Source organism: Pelecanus crispus, chromosome 21 (genome assembly GCF_030463565.1).
Source record: "Pelecanus crispus isolate bPelCri1 chromosome 21, bPelCri1.pri, whole genome shotgun sequence".
In the NCBI taxonomy this organism is placed as follows: Eukaryota; Metazoa; Chordata; class Aves; order Pelecaniformes; family Pelecanidae; genus Pelecanus; species Pelecanus crispus.
This window is the reverse complement of record NC_134663.1, coordinates 1877515-1893479: the sequence shown is the minus strand read 5'-3', so window position 1 is coordinate 1893479 and position 15965 is coordinate 1877515.

Here is a 15965-nt window from a genome sequence, read left to right as displayed (position 1 = left end):
GCTGTAAGTCCATTGAAATCAATGGTGTTATACTACAGATAAATTTGGCTGTAGAATTTTAAACAGAAACAACCACAAAAGCAAAGCCTTTGAATGAAAAGTAGCCAGACTTCTTAAATGAAATAGGAATTTTCCATTACATTCTTATTTAATTCCCTTTAGCTATTAGACACAGGACTTCAGGGTAAGACATGCAGTTTCTGTTCCTAGCTCTGCCGATCAACCCTGAGGGTTTAGACACGTTGCTACTCTCTACCGGGCCTCAAATTTGCACCTTTAATTCTCTACATGATGTTTGCCAGTCTTTAGGGGTGCCATGATTGAACTGAAAAATACCTGTCGGAAGATTTCAGAGGCAATGAGTACCCATACAGCTGTTACTTCCTTGGGTGGCAAGTAGTAGCGTATTCCTCCTTTAAAAGGGATGTTTTATGAAGCTTCCTGGTGTGAGTACTCCGTTCTTTTGTATTTGTGTACCATATCCTCTTTTTTCAAAGGAAAAGATAATTTAATTTTAAAGGCAGGACTGTAACTCAGGATATTCAGGTTCACTTTCAAGCTGTGCTCACAAAATACCGTGGACCCAGGGTCAGTAATGTCTTTTTCCTCTCCGCTGTATCGGTGGTAGAAATAATAGGAAACCCTGTTAAAACTGCAGCAAGAAAGTGTCATGGCTGGGCATTAGAAAGCACTTTCTATAGTTAAGACCGATAGAGCGCTGGAGTAGAGTGACTGCAGAGGTTGTGTAATTTCTGTCATTACACATCTTTAAGAGCAGGACAGCGCTCTCTCAGCGGTTACATCGGTAGTGTTGATCCTGCCTTCAGGCACGGGGTTGGACTAAACCATGCTTTTCAAGTCCTTTCCGTCCCTGTTTCTGTATGACTCTGATCTAAAGACACCGTTGTGATGACTATGGATGTCTTGGAAGGGAGTTTTTAAAAGGCCACGTAGTACATGCCGCATGCTCGAATTCCATGTGAGTTTTTGAAAGTGTCCTCCTCTAAGCAGATTCAGTACATACCCTCTACTCCTCTCTCTCCTAGAAAGGCCCAGCCAATCCTGACTGATAATAAAAACACGTCTTTTAGCTTCACCCTCCAGCTGCAAAACTTAACATACAGTAAATCGTCATCCTACACATAAGCTGCATCATGTTTTAGTCCTGCCCTGAAATCTTTAAGCGGAACTCTCTCGGGGCAGGAAACTAACTCTGAATACATTTCTTTCGATGACCACATCAACCTGCTTTAAAAAAAAAAAAAAAAATCTATATTTAGAATGCATAATGCAAGCATATCATCTTCTAAACAAGAAAGTAGGACACATCCTCAGCTAGGATGAAAAGAAAATGGGAAAAAAAAGTCTGAATAAGAAAGTCTGAGATTGCATTTACCATACTAGCAATGTCAAACTGGCAGGTATTTCTCTAAGAAGAGTCATGTAAATACAAATAGAAACATACTTTGCTGCACAAATTACATAAAATGCAGATATGCAGAACAAAAAGGAATGACAAAAAACCCCCTGATGGAGAGTGATGCGTATTTCCTACCTTCGGCCTCGGCTGCTGGTGCAGAGTCTAGGTAGTGTTCTGGCTTGACAGTAACTGTTCTTACATCACCTTGGTGCTGAGCAAAAGCTTTGAAAGTTACTGAAGTTTATCAAGCTCCTATGAACAATCAAATGTAAAAACAATTTTTAAATGCCCAGAATTCTTGTTATCTTCAGTGGGATTTTTAATCATAGTAAATAGCCTCTTTTCCCGTTAGGTGCTAGAATCTGCTATTAAGACCCAGTTTCATGCCAATCAAACAGGAAAATTTTATCCCTGGGTCAGAACTTTTCAAAACCAGGTGTGTGAAAAAAACATTTGGAAAGCTTACATCGAGAGCTCTGCCCAGAGCAGATACTGATAAGGACACAGAGCACCGTCCTGTCCTGCTCAGGCATCGGTTAGATTTTGCCCAGGTAGGTGGCACTGAAGGTGGACTGCTGGATTGTTTGAAACGAATCGTTGGTTTCAATCCATGTATCTTGGGACAGGACTGAATTTCACTTCATAAAATTCTGTATCACATAGGTGCAGACACTTGATATGATAAAACTTGATAAAACCCCTTTAAAAGAATGGTTAAAGAAAATCTTTTGAACTATCCATGAAAGATAAGAACATTTTACTGATGATATTGTGTATCTGTAGAGTACTGTTCATATGGACTGCTTATTAGAAAATTATTCTTAAGATACATGTTTTATATTGTTACCAGTTTTCACTTGTGTTAACTTAAAGGGATGTTACAAACTTCAGGAATTAAGAAAGCATAGGTTAAAACAATAGATAGATTGTGTGGGTAATGAAGCTCAAACTCCATGTCCTAAAACATTATTTCCTGTAATTGGATTTGATAATATTTTTGATGTTCTTTAGGAGCCACTGAAATTACTGGTGTTATTAACTCTGTAGAAGCGGCAGGGAGGCCACAGTGTGTCAGATGTGGTATGTACATATGAAAAGACGGGTTGAGCAAGTTATTGATCTGGTTTCAACGGAATAGCCCGGTGCGTGAGTGTGGAAGAATCCCGTGTTTCATCCCGTAAGCTGGAGAGGCAGCGTACGTGGCCAGCATGGAGTGTCGCACCTCTGCCAGCTGCATATCCGCGTCATTCCTGCCGTGGTTACGCTGCGGTGGTGGCACCGATACCAAATTGTAATGGTGCCAAGAAAGTGGAAGAGCTGTTAGCTTCATTTTTTCAGTCTCTTGCACTGGAAAATCCTTTCTCCAGAATTCATTTTCGGGGATATTTTAACCACTGAGCACTGGTAATTGTAACAAAGTAAGCCAGGGTAGTATTTCAGTAGCAGCGTTTCACTAGCACTGTGCTGCATCTTCCATTTTAGCCACCCAAGTTTGATCCTCTGCAGCGGGCTGAGCGCTATCCTGCTGTGCTGCTGCAGTGTGTTTGGTTTCTGTGTGATCATTCAGGGGCTGCTGGACTTCCCAGCCTTCCTTCCTTGATTTGAGTGGATTTTTATCAAAATGGGAGGGGGTTGTCCAAGAACCAGTATAGTTTAAATTCTCTTTTGAGGATTCATCAGTTTTCTGGTGGAGTAAAAGTGGCATCGGCAAAGCAGAAGTTTAAAACAAAACTGTCCACAGCATTACCCGGTTTCAGAGAGAGCTGGAAGGAGATTGTTTCGGTTACTGCAGCAGTTACAGAAGTCAGACAGCATCTGCCCCAGTCAAACGGCATTACAGAGAGGAAATCCAGCCTGCCGGCCAGCAAATTCTTAAAGCTCCCCTGGGCTGATTCTCTTGTGTCTTTGCCATTTTCAGCCCCTTACATCTGTTGGGCCGCTCCCCTGCGTAGGAGCTGCAAACACTGAGCCATGAAAGTGGATTAAAGAAATACTTGCACCTCTGAGGCGCAGGTCAGCTGGTCTTTCTGCTGCCAGTGGAGAAGCTCCAGCTGCTTTCTCTAGTGCAAACATTTGGCTCTTAACCCTTCGGACTGTCGGTGTTTTGTGCTTTCTGCAGCAGCCAGCCCTATAGCGAAGCTAGAGTTAAGCATACATCAGTGGCCGTCCTTCCCGTATCGCTGACCCTGCCACCACAGTCTCGGGACAGTCCTGATTTTCACATGTCCTTTTCATTCCCAGGAAACGCCTCAGCCCACGGAATCCGCAGATGTCCTTGGGCAGTCAGTGAAGCAGCTCTTGCAGCCCCGTTTCACCAGCACTTTCTGAAGTCCTTACGTCAGTTTGTTTCCTCTCTGCCTCTCTCCCCTGCTCTCTCCTACTGCAGTGAGCTCCAAAAAGAGCTGGGAACTGTCCCTGCGAGCTTTTCAAGCAAGCAGCGTTATTCAAGTGTCAGCAGAGAATGTTTACAGGCGTTAAATGTATCGTGGGCCTGTGGCTGTCTGCAAGCCCACAAGCAAAGCGATGAAGCGTGTGCCTGTTTTCCGGCAAGGTGCCCATCCGCCGGCTGTGCCGGGCAGCTGAGGACTCTGAGGTGCAAGAGCAGCTTCTCTCCTCGACGCCCAGAGCTTAACGCGAACGGAGGTGCAAGAGCAGCTTCTCTCCTCGACGCCCAGAGCTTAACGCGAACGGACAGTGCAGCACTGACAGCTCGCTCTGGAGTCTGCCCTCACACGTTCTGCCTGTGACAGGGCCAGTAAGAGAAGGAAAGAAAAGTTGATGTGCTGTATTTTAAATACACATCAAGGGACTCTTTCTGCTTGCAAGGAGTCATCAACATCATGAGATTCCTGCCCTAGTCTGACAAATGTCAAAACTGGGAAAGACATGTCATGAGGAGAGCCAGGTCTGGCAAGGCCTGCTTCCCTGCCAGCCTCTGTCGGTACGTGCTGCTAGCAAATTCGGGTCTGGGCCGGTTTTCAGGCAATTCTGATTTAAGCAGAATCCCCACTGAGAATACAGCCTTGAGGTTCTCTTCTGACTCACAGTACTGTTCTTATTCCTTGGTTTACTCCTGTCGAAGAGTGAACCGCTGCATCTTTGCTGCTGGTCTCTCCCTTGTTCGTTGCTTGGCTGTCGCTGGGCAGGGCGTTACAGCCACTCTGGAAATCGCCATGCGTAAACGCACGTGTATCTTAGAGGAAAAGTAAGTCATCATGGCCATGGCTGGTTACCCTGGGTGTTCTGTAAGCAGCATGTCCTAATAATACCTTGTATTAAAAAATAAGCGGCAATCCCTGTTTTTTCATCAATGCGCAGAGGTGAAATTCAGTCCAATATACAGGGCCAGCACAACCGGGATGCTATTTGGATATTTTGAGAGAAACATATTTGGCATTTACTCATATGGATATAGGATCTGGAACTCAAGGAAATTTTGGCATGTCCTTACCACAGCTTATCTCCAGCTGGCCCCACCAGCTCCCAGAGCTGCTTGAGTAATTTCTAAATCAGCATGTCCTTTAATTTCTTTACCGTTTACTATGCATGTTGGATTTTGCCATGAATAAATCATGACCTTAGATTTTATGTGCTGAAGTGGAGCATGATGGAGCACGAAGTGGAGCATTCCTTGATGGCGAAAGGATTAAAGAAAATTCATATTTTCGTACATATTCACTTCAATGGCCAGATTTGTTGGAGTGTTATGCTCCCAGTCAATAGTACCCTTGTAGCTTGTTTGTTTAATTGATTGCAATGCTATGTCAACCTTCCCACGCAGAAGCCTCAAATATTTGCAAACTGAAACACACATAATGTTTGGCATGGCTTGATCCTCATTGCAATACAGCTGCAGCTGCTGCAGTTTACACAACGGTGACTGGAGGACAGGAATCCAAATACACTAAATTAATTAGGGTTATGTCCATAAACTTTATTTGGTTCTATCAGGTTTGTGTAGAAATGTTCCCTGCTTGTGCTCAAACATGTTGATTAAACAGTGCTGTAGTTTTTGATTTGTCATTCGTGATGTTAAAGACGACCAGATGATTATGGTGCCTCACTGGGCAAATATTTGTTCTTTGTCAGAAGATGCTGCTTCCTCCTCTCTGGTGTTCCTCTCTACTGAGTTTCATCACATGGGCAGTTGCTCCTTCAAATCTATATAATCAGGTTAAGATTACTTCTGGAAAAAAAAAAAGCAATGGTTTTGTGTTGTCTGGATAAATGTAGCTTTCTGCCACTCAGTGGCATTGCGTTGTCATTGCAGCCCACCCCACCTGCTCTCTGCAGGGCGAGGTGGGGCCCTGCCCTTGGCAATGGGCACCAAGGGGCGTAAGGAAACCACGCCGTGGCCTCGGAACGGTGCCTTGCTCTCTGCGGGCACTAAATGCTCCTCCATGACACCATAAACGCGCCAACTTACTGATGGTTATTGCTTTGATTAACCGTGTTCCCCCGTCATTTATGCAAAAGGAGGGATAATTCATAAACGTCCATGGTGAAGTCTGCTGACAAGAAACTGCTTCCATTACTAATTTGTTTTCCTTTGTATTTTCTCAGGGGTGTCCATGTAGATGTTTATCCAATAGGTTTCAGTCCAATTAAACAGTTCATCAGCTGAGAAAATCAGCATTTGAATAATCCTGCTGTCTTTAGTGGGACTAATGTGAGGCTTAAGGTTAATTCAGAAACACTATTTGTCATTGCTTTTAAATATCTTTTCACCACTAGCCCTTTTAATTTACTGTCTGTCTGAAAGCAGCATCGCTTTTTGGACTCGTAACAGAGATGACCCGAAGCTGCTGTTAGCCTGGCAGACATCCGCATCAACTCCTGAAACTCTTCCCAGTTGGTACAAATCAACCACAAATAAGAATTTGGCCCTAAGAGTTATGCTATTAATCAAAAGCTTTGCATGTTGCACAGCTTGTTCTGCAAGGTTTTAGGCACGTCTTTGACAATGAGTAGGAAACGCTGGATTTATTGCGGTGGGCTTTGGATTGAGCAATTTTGATACAAACAGTAACTTTCCCTATTGTGATCATCTCATTTTTCCCTTTCCTATTCATTGCCAGCAACTACTGTTTTGGTTGTTTTTTGGTTTTTTTTGGTTTTTTTAAATCATGTTTTGAATTTTTTTTTGCTGGTTTTACCAGCTGGGACCTCTTTGCTCATTAAATCCGTAAGAAGATCCACCCATTTAATACTCAAAATCAAAACTGGCCTAATGACTTTGTGGGCAACCTGAGTGTCTAAAGTTTCTTATCTTGATACCAAATTATGACTATATATTTAGAAACATATCTAATATAAGTCTGCATAATTAAATAAAACATAACTGATTTACATGAGCTAAATACCATTATTTGTTCCTTTACAAAGGGAGGTAACCTGCTGGACAAATCTACCAAAGCAGCAGACAGACATGGAGAGATTTTAAAAAAAAAAAACAACAAACTTTTGAAATTTTCCAAAGTTTGGTAGAACCAAGATGACAGTAACATGACTAGTCTGTCCATCTGAATTTTCTACAAAGCTTTAAATATCTCACAAGATAGCCAGTTTCTTTATTCTGTCCTTTTTTATTTTCTTCCTTTTCTCTTTTTTTGGTGGTAGCTAAAAAGCTGTCCTGAAGTCTGAACCAATTTATCAGTTTCAAAAGAAAGGATAATAAACCTGTCATTTATGGCCTAAGCGTAGAGATTGCTGCTGCTACTCTGATATTAAAGCTGATTAAAAGACCACCTGTCTGTTAGTAGTTCATCTCTTAAGACTCTGTGGTATTCTTGGGGGGAGGAACTGTTGTGACCCAAAGCACGCTTTGAACTGACAGGGCTATTGAGTACCGACCTAAAGGGGAGCATTGCTTAAATAATACTTACCTGTGAAGATCCTTTGTGCAGGTTTTAATTTTATTTTATCTGGCTCAGAAGGGGTAAGAGAATGTCAGGATAAAAAGCTACGGAGAGGTCTGTATTTTGTTCGTGTGTTTGTTTTGACTATCTCAAAATTTCTGAACTGGCTCTGGAAAGGATTTACTGAAAGCAGCCCAAGGCTTTTGTGATTCTCCGGAGAGATGCTTTTGGGTTGTTCAGTTCCAATTACTCCATGTAACCCAGAGCTATTGCTTCTTTCTGACCAAAATGTGAATCCCTTGAGTAGTGAAACTTTGCAGTCTTGGGTAGCGTGTATCAATGCAGGATCCTGTGGGAAGTAACTTTGTTAGATCCTGTCCCCGCTCATTAGATGTTGGCTCTTTGACCGATGCAAAAGATTTTAAGATACCGGGCCGTTTTGCTGCAGGTGCCGGGCTGTTCCTTAAGCTCATACAAACTCTGTTTCTCACCGTGTGATTTCCATCTGCAATCCCAGCTCCTCGGCTGGTATAAAGCATTGTAGCTCTGTTGGCTTCTGTGGATTTATGCCATCATTTCTCTGAGGGTGTCAGGACATACACAGTTAGACATCATTACTTCAGTGTGCATTATTACAACGCAAGATTTATGTAATGGCAGGAATTGAGTCTAAAATGCAGCTAGAACTGTAAGTCATAATTCTAAAATTTGTTTACATCAATATGGCAAGTTAAAATATCAGATTGAGGGATAGTAAAACTAAAAGGCTGGTTCTATAAGACAGGTAATTTATTGTGAACGGAATCTTAAAACCTGGCTTCCCATTTAAGATACCCCCAGGCATCCATTCCTAAGGAAACCTTCCCTAAATAGGAACCAGCGTCCTTGGGACCGTGATGCGGGCTGGCAGGTGTCTCATGGCCTCAGGTTGCTTCGTGTTGTGTGACACCACTCGGACATCTCCAGTCTGGTAGGGCGTACCACGTGCATCTCGTTACACCTCCACGTTCAGGGAAGGTTTCCACGCATCCCAGAGAAAGGGATGAGGTGTCAATACGCATCAGCCCTGCTAGCAGCAAGCGGCAGCTCTCCCGTGAGCAGAAGGGCTATGGGATAATCACAGGCACCTTCGTACCATCAGAATCACGTTGTTCAGGTTTCGTACGTATTTTAGAGATAAAGCATGTAGGAATAAAACCTATCAGTGAAGGGAAAGCAATGTTGCCTTAGACAATAGAATCCAGGGTTTAAAATAAGGGCCTTGGCCCAGATTCCCAGCTATGCTATGTACAGGCTAAACGTGTAAGGAATGTAAGGAATTGGAGTGTAAGGAATCGGGCAAGCTGGCTTTAAAGCACCCCAGCGCAGCATCGCTTCCCGAGGCTGTGAGGGTAATGGAGAGGTGATGGTGTAATAGCAGAGGAGCTTCAGGCGTGGCGGAAACTGTGTCCAGAGAATCAAAGCCCCGAATGTGGAATGTTATCCCAGGATGTGTTTGGGTCACAGAATGGAACCAACAAGCCAAAAGAAAGGCTGGCACGGTCTCTGCTCTGTCGTAATGATATTGGAAATTAGGCAGAAAGAAATCTACGCAAACCCCTTAAGAAGTTTTTTCCAGTAATGTGATTTACACAGCACGTCCATCATCAGATTATGTGCTATTTTCCATGATATCACTTTACAACGATTTAACAGGCCAGATGTGCTTGACTGGGATAAAGCAGGAAATTGCCCCGAAACGTAACTTTTTCATTATTTCCCAGGTTTGTGCTTTCACACTGTGCAGAAATATGCTTTCCAAACTCACAAGTTGCACTCTCTGCGCTGACATATTTGCATGTTTTGTGGAGTAGCCCCTACCCCCCCATCTCTCCCTGGCTTTTCGGCAGCATGCCTTGCTTTCAGATATTAATGAGTTCTCAGTGTTCCTACACACTCTCCTGCTGAGAGACTTACATCTCCCTTCATCAGAGGGGACTGGATCTGCCCCATATCTCCTTAAACAGATTTCACCCTGTGCATTTAGGAACACCATTCCCCTCCAGGACAAGCAGAGGGCTGGATTAATTAATTATAGTATTCAGCCTACCCAGGATGACACAGTTAAATTTAATTAGCTTATTCCTTTATTTCAGAATCTCTTCACCTACCCCAGGGAGACTTCTTTTTTTCCTTTTGCAGTGGATTTCTATGATAGATGGGGAGGCCAGCTTACTGTGCTTAACAAAAAAGAAAAGAAAGCAGTGGCACAAATGTAGGGCATGGAATGTTTTCAGAAGAAAATATATCCTAAATTATAATAATTTTATAATCACAGGTATCGCTTGTATCACTTGCCTTTCTCGATGACCCTTATTACAACAAAACTTTCATTATTGTAATTAGTTTATTGCCACATCATTCTTGGAATTAGAGAATTATTTCATCCTTATTTAAAGGATGAGGCAAGTATTGATTAAGGGGCTTTGAAAAAATTGTAGCACAGTGATTATATGGGTGCCAAAATTTTTTGAAAATCAAGCACTTTGAGGAAAACGTACGTGTGATTGTGATGTAGAACACAAGCTTCAAATACATCTATTTCAAACAAGAATTCATTATAATGTCTAATTTGCATCCACAAAAATATAGTTCATCTCAGCATTGTAATCAAAATGCATTTTCATTGCTCAGTCTTTTGTTAAATGCAGTTTTCAAGTACTTGACTTTGTAAAGCCTAAAAATAAGATGCTGGGTGGGCTCCAGCAGGTATTCTGTGTTCTGCCCTCGTATTAAAATGTGACCTGTCCTGTAGCCTGGTTACCTTCCTTATGACTAGAATGCAAGCAAGTCAAAGTGAAAAACTTTGGATTCCTAGAAACTGCCAAAGGCATGGCATTCAATTAAATACATCAGTCAGAGGAAGTAACTGTCTCCAGTAACTACAACCTCAAATTCTTTTACGGTAATACATGTCAGTAAGCAGAAAATGCAGTAATGCCAATTCCAAAGTGAACGTTAATTAGAAGGATCTGATTTCTGACCAAGACTAATTTGGGATCATTCCACAAAGGCCGTGCAGGGTGACAGCAGTTACTTTTCACTCTTGTGCAGAGGAGGCCTTTTGCAATAATGCCTGCAAAGCTTTCAGCCTTCCCTCTTAGCTAGCGAGGACCATAGAGAAAGGAGAAGAGTTGCTTTTCAGTTCTCCTTTAAGGACTTGAAAGGGTTGTGGGAAGCCAATGAAGAATGATGCAGGGCAAGAAGAAGAGAGTGAATGGGCTGTATTGAGTGAGCCTGTTGCAATGCATCACTCTTAATGTGAATTCTGGAGTAGAGGTCATGTCTGAAAGCAGCAAGAGCATCACACGGCCTTCTGTAGCTCAGATTCCTTATTTTCTACGAAGAAATATTTCTTTAAAACAGAAAATGCTAGAAATAACAGCAACATCTTTGTGTCATTCAGAAGGAGGGAAAAAATACCGTCCCCCCCAACCCCAACAACCAGCACAGCCATGACGGGATGGAGCTGTGATCATGTGTGTGTAATTTCTTGAAGTCAGGGCCGGACTCCCAAGGCACCCCTGTTCTAATTAGATTAACTGTTACTGTCAGGGCTATCTAATTGCTTGTACTGAAGAAAGCAAATTGCAGACAGTACGTATCAGTGTAAAATCAAACACAAAACAGGTGTTTGCTAATTAAAACTGAGATTTTAATGAATGACCTGTGTGGTTTTGGTGAATAAATACCACTCTCAGCATCTGCTATGTAATTAGGTTCCAACTTCTTTTTTCTTTTTTTTTTTTTTTTTTTCCCCTCCTCAAGTCCCAGTAAATAACTATAGAATGCCAGGTTTAACTAAATCCTGGTAATCTTTGCTCTTTAATGGGGAAAAAAGCAGATGTTTCCTGCCCAGGTAACTCCAAGCAATAGCAATCAAAGGAGAAGAAAAAAGAATGAATCCCTCATTATATTTTAGGATTTTTTTTCTCTAAGGCTTGTACAATAAGGACAATAACATATTGGAAGGGAAAAGATTGCATAAAATCTTACTAATGCTGCAGGTTGATTACAACATTTGTAGGAGGGCTACTGCCTGCACCACTTTGAGCATTTCAGATTTTATTTTTAGCTAATTGGGCTTCCTGCTAGGACAACCTTACTGGTACTTTTTTCTTCTGGACCTATTTTAAATTAAATTTAAATACAGATCCGTGGATATCTGTGGGGAGAAGGAGGTGAGGTGGGGTGAGAAAGAGAATACACATGCACAGGACATTTTCCCTTTAGCAACATTAGCGCAAGGATCTCAAAGCACTCTCTGGGGGGTGAACAAATGCAACTTTGCAGAGCTTGGCATTAACGAAATGCTCATTAAAGGCTGTGGGTGCCTTTCTATAGACTTTACTGAGGTCAAGAGAGATGGTAGGTCAATACCATTATCCTCCTCATTTAGTTAGATGATCAAGATGCTGAAAGAGGAAAACAATTAGCAGTCCTATGATCTGTGGTATGTCCACTGAATCCAGTGGTTCCTCACCTGAGCAGAGAGATGTGTTCAAGAGCTTTGGGATTCAGTTTGTCTCTCTTCCTACAGTATGAAGGCTCATCCCTCTTTTCCCCTTTGTATACCTGGAGGTGTATGTGTAAGTGCATGCATTAATACAAGCCTGTAATCCTCTCTGCTCTCTGCCAGCTCTCTAGAGGCTGTGCTGCCTTGGGCTAGACGCCTTGGTACGCCCCATCCAAGGGACCTCCCATTGCCAGAATCCAGTTACTCGGTGGTTAAGCTACCTTAATGGAGCCGTTTTGTAGTGTTTGCAATGAAATAGGCTTCCAGTCTTCTGTCCAAAGTTATTAGTCAATTAAAAGGGAGAGTTGCATTTGGGCAACTGAAATTTTATTTGCAAAAACCTGCTAATATGGCTTAGTAGATGCAAATTGCACTATGAATTCTCACTACATATGCACCTTTCATATTATATTTAGGGAAATCATAACGCATTAGTGAGAGATTCTTGATGCACCACGTACATTAGCTACATTTCCAAGAGCTGGAGAATTTAGTTTATCTTCTTTTTTAAATTGTAGAAGCGCTGCCAAGAATGCTAATGTCTAGGAAGTCATTCAGAAAATTCCACCCACAAATTCTGTTGGCTCTGTATCTGGGGAGTTTGCCCTTCAAAGGTGAATTTTACCCCTGTGCAGCCAGCCCCTATGCTGCTACTTTACATCACTTGCATCTCTCGGGACTGCAATACTTTGTGAAAGGAATATGAACATGGATGGATTTTACTCTAAGTGTACCGAGCCATTGGAGAAATCTAGCTGCAGGGAACAATTACACGAGCTCTGAAGGGCTGCAAAAGGAATGAGTGATGTGCATCAATTCCACATCTATAAAACAGAGATAATAATACTTCTTTCTCGCACAGTTTGTTTTGGAAACCTTTTTTGTTGAACTACAGATGCGCACAACACCTACTACCAGTGCTATTTCAAGTCTGGAGTATTTGCTCAATCTTAGTCACAGTTCGTACGTGTTAGTGCAGTACAAATGATGCTACCTGCCTTACGTCTGTCTGCAGTATCATCGCAATGCAAGCAGTGCTAACAACGATGACTGTAAGATGCAGAAGACATTCCTCCACTGAGGATAAAGATGACAGTCTTTCACTACAATCACTTGGAAATTGCACACTGAGTGTATCTAAGGGAAAGAAAGTGTGGGTGGAGGAAAAATTGAGGCTTAGCTCATCTTCTCCAATGAGAGTTCATATTAGCAAATGGCAATATTTCAATACTGAGACTTGTCACTTGCCGTTTGAAGGCTACATAGAAAATAACTCCCTCCCCCCAAAAGAGGGCATGAGAACATTACTGAATTTGCACGGAAATTAAGGTCTGTTTACTCACTGTGCTGTAGAGCTGAGGGATTATACAATGCTTTCACTCTTTACAGAAATATTGAAACCTGGGTCATTGTTTCTTTCTCATGAATATCTGATCATGGAAAAATAAAAGGGAAAAAGAAGGATGTCTGATTAAAGTCTCTGGATAAAATAAAGCTATATTTCCCCCCCCTCCCCCCCCCTTCCCCTGCCTTTTGCATGATTGTCTCAGGGCATAAAAGAAAGAAAAGAAATCTAAGTGTCAGGGTCTAACATTTTGCTCCTTGTTTTGGTTTATATAACAAAGCGTTTCCAGCACAGATCAATCAGCGATTTGTTGGCTAGGTTCCAGAATCTGTGCACAATCCGTTCTTAAATGTCTGGTGGTAAGCTGCTTTTTGTGCATATATATGCAAAATCAAAAGCGAACATGAAACATAATAAAACACAGGACATAGCAGTGTTATTCTGCACTATCTGGGATCACTAAGACTTGATAAAACGTGTGTACGTTTAGAATTACCACTGTACTTCACCCAAAGTTATTACTGGTATCAGAGGTGTTCAGAGATCTATTTAGAGGAATTGGAGATTTAGATTATTTCATGCAAAAGACAATTTTAAAAAAAAAAAAAAAAGCTGGTTTGTGCTTAAAGCCTAGGATTTCATTTGCCAGGTTCCTCTGGGTTGCTCCAGCTCCCAGTTTGCTCTTTATGTATTTCTTAGTGTCAGTATATATACATTCTTATTTATTCAGTAACAGTGAATCGACTTTATTTACTTGGACTGTAAATTCTTTGAGGAGATTGTCTCTCTTACTAGGTATAGGTACAGCACCTGGCATAATAGAGGGCTCCATTTGGTCAAGGTACAACTCTAATTCAATAGTTACTTAAAAAAAAAGCCAGTTATGAAGAAAAAATGTGTTTAAAATACCAGCGTGCAGCATATACAAAGTCATAATCAGATGTGATCTTTACTGCAATAAAAAGCAGATTAGAAATCGAGATCCACAAAGTACTGCAATTACTTTAACTGTCAGAAATATTGGCAGGGCCGGTAAGGTATTTGCTTCTGTAAAACTGGCAAACCTTTATAAAAATCCATAACATTTCTTTGACTAATCTGAAATCTTAAGAGAATAAGTGGTTGCTGAGGTTTTTTTCTTGGAACTCTGCTGATGTAACAGCAAGGTGAACTGCAGTACAGTGCCTTTTGGAGTGAGAGACACTGAAAGCATTCCTAGATTTTGAAGGTCTACTTTTTAAATTCATGGTTTTTATGATAGCTTGTTATGAACATGTTATTAGCTGTCGTGTATAATGCCAGGTAGAGAATTTCACCTAGTTATTTCTGGGTTCAACTTGTGATTGAAGAACGTACCTCATCTCATTTGTGAGGTATCTAGTGATGACAGATGCACCAACTCTTTCAGTATTTGGTTGTCCTTGGAGTTGAAGTGGCACCTTACTTCCCCTTTGAACCTTCCTCAGCTGCATTAGCCAAGAGTCAGTGCGCCTTGGAGAGAAGAGGCTTCCGAGGATTACTCTACTTGTGTACTCCTACCCCATGATTCAAAAACTCTGTATAAGTATTTATTTTTTAGTAAGGAAAAGAAACATTCTTGATTTTCCATATGTAAAGATGTTTTCAGATGGTATTAAAAATCTCTGCAGTTTTCAAGATACCATGACTTGGAAATTTTTGCAGTTCTTCACGTTTCCGGACACCAGATTTTCTCGAATGCGATAAGCATTTGTTCCAGAAGAGAGCGGACACTACTAGCTGGATCAGGAATGCTCTGAAAGTGAAGAGTCAGAGGTGGGACTGATGGCACACTGGGCAAGATGGTAATTGGAAGAACGATAATGTTCTCCAGTGACAGGGATATCCGGATGAAACAGATCTTGCCATCTTAAAAATCCAACTAGTCTCTAATGAGCTAGAAGCCTGAACCCAAAGGCAGAGTACAGGAATGCAGCATCCAATAACACATTATTATTCGCTTTTCCTTTAATTTCTTTCTCAGATTCTTTCAGACTAGATCCAGGTACTAATGAAGGGAAAAATGATTGCCATGTGAAAGAGACTGTATCTGAAAGGTAGCGGCAGATCAGCCTGTCAGTCCTTTTTCTACTACAACCCATGATCAAAAAAGATGAATATGTTTGATAGCAATTAGGTTGGTGATAGCCTGTATCCTGAAGGATTTCATGGCATCACTTGCTGTAGAAATCTCTGCTTAGAGGGCTGTTTGTTTTTCCAAAAACCATGGGGCGAGGAAACTGAATGTCTTTCATACGCATTCGGATACTTACCATGTTTTGGGTGAATCCCTCAGAAGCTCTCAGGGGACAATGACACACATCAAGTGAAAAAGCCTTAAACAATAGATCTCAGGAATTTTGTCTCCCGTATTTGCCACGCAAAAAGGGTGTTGTAAAATGGCCTAAACCAATCTAAAAATGTGATTAATATGCTGAGCCACATAGCTGAACCAAATTACACCCCAATACAGGATAAGAGGCTGCAGGGTTATAAACAAGAATTTCCGTGGCTTCATCTCTCCAGCTGTTAACGAAAACACTTGACATTTAGGAGCACACACTCGATTCTCGACAGAAAATGGAATTATTGCTTCTTCCTAGCGACTGCCCACAAGGCACTTTTCACTCAGTGCTCTCCTGCCAGATGTGCTCTCTAGGCCAAAGTCAAATCCTCTCCTGGGGGAAGTTCTCTGAACAAACAATTTTAAATTATTTTAAATACATATTAAAAAAACCCCTTGTAACTATTATCTCTTTACCTGCAATT